Source organism: Megascapheus bottae, chromosome 1, assembly GCF_031878675.1.
Source record: "Megascapheus bottae isolate mThoBot1 chromosome 1, mThoBot2.hap1, whole genome shotgun sequence".
Lineage (NCBI taxonomy): Eukaryota > Metazoa > Chordata > Mammalia > Rodentia > Geomyidae > Megascapheus > Megascapheus bottae.
The window spans coordinates 83,785,302-83,793,170 of record NC_143509.1 but is presented as its reverse complement, the minus strand read 5'-3'; the positions used below and the strand labels follow the sequence as shown (position 1 = coordinate 83,793,170).

The following is a 7,869-nucleotide window of genomic DNA, read 5'->3' as shown; positions in this document are numbered from 1 at the left end:
ATGTGAGTTCCCAAGTGCTACAGTAAAAGACTAAGTGATGTGGCACACTAAAAGGAATTAAGTAAAGTTGAGAGTATGATTTCCTACTATTAAGAGATGTCACTGGGGGATAGACTAAGTTTTGCTGGGCAGATATATCATATGAGAAGCTGGAGAAAATAGGAGACAAAAAGTTAGATGGGCGGACTCTTTCTTTTTGTGATGCTACAGCTGAAACAGTTGAGAGTTGAATAAAGGTAAAGATATAAAGATGGACTAGATAATAAAATATATTAGATGCCATATTTTCAGTTGTCAATTGAACCTCTAAGGCTCTGAACAGCCATTAAACATTTTTCTACATTCTAGGAAAGTGATTCAAGAAGATTTATAGTTTTAGATTAGATGCAATGTTATTTGGAGGATGAGATAAAGTTAAAATGGGAGGCAAGATGTTAGATCTTTCAAGGAAAGAAAAGAGAAGCAAATCAATAGAGCTAAAGGCAAATAAATTTGGACAGATGTTTATTAATCATGCGTTCAACAATAGCAAGATGAAGATTACCTGATGGTCACTTAACACCAATGTTTGGTTTCAGAGGAATTATATTGGTCAATTAACATAAAAACCCTGAGTGAAAACATAAAGAATATTGTAGCTATACAAAAAGACCTATGTTGTTTATATGAGGACAAATTTTGCACATTTGATTAGAATTAACTTCCCTAAAGTGATACTTGGTTTCACTTTTTCATTTCCAACTCTAAATATTTATATAAGTTTTATAAACATGCAGCTTTCATGGATTAACAAATTAATCTTTATCAAGATTAACTCATCATCATTTTTGTGAAATGTCTTCTTTGGTTAGTAATTTAAATAGACAACTTTAAAACCAAAATAAACTATGTTGGTCATGCATTACTATCAGCATGTCATTTAATTGTAAAACCTCCTTTGGTTACTTTGTTTTCCTAAGCTATATTAACTTAAAATATGAGTATATTACGAATAGGAGCAGACAGAAGAGAAGAGAAGAGAAGCTAAAGGACAAAGATATAACATACAGAAGACTGACAGCAAGATTGAATGGGAAGGAAAAAGAGAATAAACATTAAAATAGCTGTTGAAAGAACACATCAATAAATACAAGTATTTAAATGATTGTGGATAACTATTGGTTATATCATTTCAAAAGTATCTGGCAAATGTTCTAGGAGTTATTTTGTCTTGTTGTTCAACCAATGTTTAGGTTGAATTATGTTTAAGAGAAAAAAAATTATCTAATTAATGATAGGTGAGTATTTTTTCTGCATCAACTGATTAAATAGTGTTTAAGCAATTGTGGTATAACCAAATAAAATATACTTAGTGAAAATAACAGCATATTGTTTTAATATACAACTAAATGTCCCATTTTACCTCGCCAAAATCCATCATTGTTTTTAAATACAATTTTGGAATTCAAAAATCACAATTTTAAGTGAAGTTTTTATTCTAATATAAAATGAAACTCATTAAAATTTTAAAGCAGATTAAAAAACGCTCTAGAGGGTCTTGACATCCAAATATATCTCAATGGCCATTCTTTATATAAATACTCAAAGCAGATTGATCATTAGGAAAATATAGTAAAGAAATCTGTTAACCTAACAAAGTTAGGTCGCATTATCAGAATGTAAATAATCTCATCACATTTAATAATTCAGATTATTTTTCCCAGGGGATTTCTGAATGGATATAGTAAAATAGGATGAGATTATCTGTGAAGAAAGGCAGTATGCTTGTGATTTCTATGGGTTTCTTTTTTTAATATCACTTATTTTCATCTATTAATTCCCTCTTACTCATACCACAAACATCTGATTTTGAAAATATAAATAAAATGACAATGTGGAAAATTGCAGATAATTAGATACTAGCTTCTAAAAAAGAAAAAGTTTAATGCTAAATGCTAAGTTGAATGCTGTAGTAATGAGAAATACCTCAACAAAAAGTCTGTGCATTTATGCCTACTGTGTTATTTTAGCTTCAGGGTTTACGGTTATGTCTGTTTCGAGTGGTTTATGCTTTTGGCATTAACTCTCATTTTTAGTGGCAAATCTGTTAATGCCACATGCTCCTTGCTCACCTCATTAAAGATGTAGCTCTGCTTAGCATAGACTTTCTGAAGTAAAATAAGCATGAAACATATTTAATATAAAATACTAGAACATTAATTTAAGATTTTTTTATTTTCCTCACACAAACACTATTTATATTTTACTTGTAAAATACATAACAAATAGAGCTAGATAATTTGATGACATAATTTTTAAAACTTAATTTCACTCCAAATAAACAAATTCACTTCTATTTTCCTTATGCATTAAGTACTGACAACTGAAATCCCAATTCTCTAGGGGTACATCAATTCTAAAATTGAATGGCATAAAAAATTTAATGTCACAGTGCAAGTTAAGTAAGTTCTCAAAGCCTCCCAGTTAATGGTACATACTTACATGGAAAGGAATTACAGAGAGTTAAAGAATCCAGCCTGAATATCCATGAGGAATAAAGAAAAATATTAAATAAAATGTACTTTTTCATGTACACAAAGAAACTTACAGTTGGATTCCAAGTTTATGGTAGTGAATTAATTCTGTCAAATTTACATTTACTCTCTGAATGTATACCATATAGGCTATGTGATCATGGTTGAGTGATCCACATGACATTGAACTATTCAGGAAACAGTAATCGTATGCCATCCTGTGATCTACTGCTATGATATGCTCCTGGTTTCATAAATAAAGTTGAGAGGTCATTCCCACCATAAATTTCAAGTTGTCAGATATCTTCAGTCAGAGAAGAGCATATTGAAATACAGAAAACAAAAGTCAGATACCAGTCTATGACCAAGGTGATTTTTAAAATTTTATCTAAACCTTGAGTTTAGTGATATGAAGACTTTAACATAATTATTTTGGTTGTATATTTAATATGCAACATGTTATTTAAGAAGGAATATTTTGATATGAACTTGCAGAAAGGTAATTTAAACATTTTGAACTAATATTTGGAATTTTGTATATGGAAACTCATTGTTTGAAAACATTACCCAAGCTTAAATAAATACATATTGATAAATCAGTGAACTATTTTAATGATTTCTGTTAAAATTGCATGATTCAAAGATATTATCAGATATTCATTTACATTGAAACAATATGTTGACCATAAGTATTATTTCAGAAGACTAACATTGCCAGAAGCCAGTGGCTCACACCTGTAATCCTAGCTACCCAGGAATTTGAGATCCGATGATTGAGGATGAAATACCAGGAGGCTGGTGAGCTAGTGGCGGTATTGTTTTGGGATCATTGTTAATAAAATAATGCAGAATATCTTTATATTAATATTCTATTTTTATATGATGTTTACTATGTTATATAAAATGCTTATAATGTTTATATTGTATCAATACTAAAATTCAGGATAGATTTATCTTGTTCTTTATCATCAAGAAAAGTTGTAAAGTTCTTAATCCATGGATTAAAGTAGTCTTATAGAAAATGATTTTTATGTTGGATTATTTTATCTATTTTTCCAGTTACCATAGCATGTGATGTGTAATTGTACTTATTATTCATAATATATAAACCAACACTGAAATGAACATTGAACAAATAAATGATTAATGATAACTATATTTTTGTGTGTGTCTGTGTGTTTTTTGTGTGTGATTTGTGTGTGTGTGTTTGCCAGTCCTGGGCCTTGAACTCAGGGCCTAAGCACTGTCCTTGGGCTTTCTCAAGGTTAGAGCTCTACCACTGAGCCACTATTTCTGGCTTTTTCTATGTATATGTGGTACCGAGGAATTGAACCTGGGTCTTCGTGCATGCTAGGCAAGCACTCTACCACTAGGCCAAACTCCCGGCCCCGATAACAATATTTTTAATAAGATAATGAGCATAAAATATAAATTTATGAGGAAAAGTGTAATCTAACAACATCACACTTGCCCAACTTGTCTCTTTCTCTTATGAATAACACTTCAAGACAAATATTGAAGTGTCCCCTGGTCAAAGAGTAGAAAGTAAGTCATAAAAGAATATTCATGAAAACTTGCTGAGATTTCACAATGATCATCATAGGAGATACACTAGGCCTCCTTGGCACAGGTAGAAACTTTCTTAATAAGGACCAAGAATCACAACAAATAAGAGAAAGGCTGGATAAGTGGGACTGCATTAAACTGCAGAGCTTTTGTATGGCAAAGGACATACGTAGTAAATTAATTAGGAAGCCTACAGAGTGGGAGAAGATCTTCACCAACCATACAAAGCCCTCATATCTAAAATATATCAATAGCTCAAAAAATTGAATCACTCCAGAACTAATCTCCAAAGTAACAACCATCCCATTAAAAGATGGGACAAAGACTTAGAGTCTTCTCTGAAGAAGAAACAAAAATGGCCTATAGACACATGAAGAAATGCTCAACATCTCTGGTCATAAAAGAAATGCAAATCAAAACAACTCTAAGATTCCCCTCACTCCAGTTAGAATGGCCAGGATCAGGAAAACTAATAACAACAGATGCTGGAGGGGATGTGGCCAGGAGGGATCACTACTACACTGTTAGTGGGAGTGCAAACTCATTCAACCACTATTGAAAGCAGTATGGCAGTGCCTCATAGGCTAAACATAGAGCTCCCCTATGACCCAGCAATTCCACTACTTGGCATTTACCCAACCATCCAGAAACTAGGGCATACTAAATCCACTACCACAACAATGTTCATTGCAGCATTATTCACCATAGCAAAGATATGGAACCAACCTAGATGTCCCTCAGGTGATGAATGGATCAACAAGATGTGGTATTTGTACACAATGGAATTCTATGCTGCTGTCAGAAAAAATGACATCGCCCCATTTGTTAGGAAATGGAAAGACTTAGAAAAATCATATTAAGTGAAGTAAGCCAGACTCAAAGGAACTTAGCCTCAATTGTTTCCCTCATTTGTCATAATCAGTAGAAACCTTGGGCTCGACTAGCAGAGATTTGCAATAGAGCAAAACCTTGATACATAATACCATATAGTATGAAGCTAATTGAAAGGACCTCCAGGATACTGAAACAAAAGCCATATAATGAATGATTGTTGTCCTTAATGTATTATGTTATCTCTCATCTCTTTTGCTGTCCCTTGGTTATATCATATTGTTACAGTATCTCACTTTGTTATCTGATATATTGGATATATTTGTATTTGGTTATTTGAAATTGGATAGGGAAGGGGGGAAACCAAGTTGGGGTGGAGAATAATGGGGACCAAGACATGTGAAAGGGTATCAATGTATGTGAATTAATGCACCTTCTATCTGGCAAATATCATATAACCTTTTTATTAATTACAATAAGAAATATTAAAAAAAATTAAAAAATTAAAAATGCTGGTTAGAACGCAAGGCAAATTGATGGAATTTGTTGGGTCTAGGGTGTATAAATCAGGATAGGCACTATTGAAGTCAGTATAGAAGCACCTTGAAGTAATACTAAAAATGAAGCATATTATTCTGCTATATATAGAAATATAGAAATGTAATACTAATACTAATACTTGATTAAAATAAGTTGAAAATGACTTGTTAAATCTGGCAAGAGCAATCATTAAATATAGAATTGTTATAACTTTTTTTGCCTGTCTTGGTCCTTGAATTTAGAGCCTGAGCAGTGTCCTTGGGCTTCTCAATGCTAAAACTCTACTACTTGAGCCACAGCATCAGTTGTGTTTTTTTCTATGTATGTGGTATGTAGGAATCAAACCTGGGTATTTGTGCATGCATGAAGCAAACACTTTACCACTAGGCTAAACTCCCAGCCAAAATTTTTAATTTTTTTTGAGAATAATTACTTATATCTCATTTAACTAGACAGTAGAATTACCATAGTTATATTAGGAATGAAGTCATTTTATCATTAAGTATCTCCAAGTAAAATAATACAAGCAGAGTCCCAAATAGAGTTTTAGAGAAAATCATAAATCAGTTTTATCTTATTAGGGTCCCTTTGAATATTCATGGAATTCCATTTTACTTACTAGAAGCTGAAATACTTTACTTTTGTTGTCTATTCATGCATGTCCAATCTTTATAGCTCTTTGCTGGTATCAATTATTCATTTTGTCCATTATCTTAAAGACTTCTGCTTTTGTTACCTACTTACTCTCTCTACTTCTTACTAATTTGGAAGCTTTCAAAATTAAAAAAAGAAATGAGTTATGCCCATATATATTCTTCAAGCACAAGGTTCATGGTATAATATGCTTTTAAATGAAAATCTACCTATTCTTGCTCTTCCTCAATGTAAATCCTTGTCATTATTCAATATGTGGTTATTAAATTTGCACAACTAGAAAATAGCAATTGTTTCTTTAATTACCAATGCATTTCATTCAGAATTTCCAAATTTAAAAATTAAGAATTAGAAGGCCTAGTCCTGCCTGGGCACTCTACCCCAACTCTTTGAGCCCTTCACTAGATCAGATTAACTCCCGCCTGGGGCCGGGAGAGGCAGAGTCCCCCTTCAAGCCATCCAAAAGAAGGAAGAAGAGATACCTACGACACGACAAACCCCCATACACCTACTTGGCTATGATCGTCTTGGTGATCCAGGTGGCACCCTCCTGCAAGCTGAAGCTGGCCCAGCTCATTCGTTATGTCCCGGCCATGTTTCCTTTCTTCAGGGATGACTCTGAAGGCTGGAAGGATTCCATTTGCCACACCCTTTCCTCTAACCCATGCTCCCGAAAGTTTCCCAAAAACCCTTCGAATACACAGGCCAAGGGAAACTTCTGGGTGGTCGATGTGAGCCTGATTCCAGCTGGGGCACTACGACTGCAGAATACTGCTCTGTGCCGGCGGGGGCTGGCAGAGCTATGGTGCATACAGAGTCTTTGCCAAGGACCTGAGCCCCTGTGTGCTTCAAGGCCTGCCCTAGCCACCACCCAGTCCCTTGTCGCTCCCCATGGAGGACTTTAGCATCAAGTCTTTGCTAGGGGATCCCAAGGAGGAGGTAACCTTGCCACAGAAGTCCACCCAGGTTGGACAGAGTAGCCCACCTCAAGCAGGCAGAGTCCAATAGGGAGGAGGTGGTGCCCACTCCACCCTTGCCCTCTGAGAGGGCTCTATGGCCCCTCTGCCATTCCCAGGTCCCATAGGAGTAGAAGGGGAGGCTTCCCAGGGGCCAATAATCATGACATCACCCCTCTCCCAGGACCTGGCCCCTCCACTTACTGCAGGGTATCAAGTGGGAGGCGAGGGGCTGTTCTGTGGGGACAGCTGCTGACCTTCTATTTACCCAATGTGGCAATACCCTTGGCCACACTACCACCCACTTCCTATCCTGGGAGCCCACCTTCAAGTAATCCAGCCCACTGTGGGGGAGCTCCTGGATCCCAAGGGTCCCAGGGGCTGATCTGGGATCTGGACTCTCTCTTTCAGGGAGTGCTACCCAACAAGAGCATCTATGATGTATGGATCAACCACCCTTGGGACCTGGCTGCTTCTGCCCCAGACTGGTTGCTCTCTTGGTACACATTTTGAAGCCTCTTATACAGGGACAGCTTTTCTATCCCCAGCTTCATGGTAAACCTAGTGTAGGAAAGTGTCAAATGGCCACAATAATCTTGAAACAGCAGGCACAGCCTTTCTGAGAATTCTGTTTTTATTGGGCTACCCAATAAACGGTTGTTGGTCGGCAGGGTACAAACCTGACCATGATCAGCCATGCCTCCCCAATCCCCAGGGCAAAGCTGGAGAAACAGGGGTTAGCCTGAGGTAGCCTTTCTTAGTCCCATCTTCTCAGGCTCTACCAGTGTTGCCTCTCCATGGCTTCAGGC

The 7,869-nt window shown here is 35.9% G+C and overlaps 1 pseudogene; it reads left to right on the top strand.

The window, feature by feature from the left end:
* Positions 1-2,969: 2,969 nt before the first annotated feature.
* LOC150069542 (forkhead box protein H1 pseudogene) lies at positions 2,970-7,573 on the top strand (annotated as a pseudogene).
* Positions 7,574-7,869: the final 296 nt, after the last annotated feature.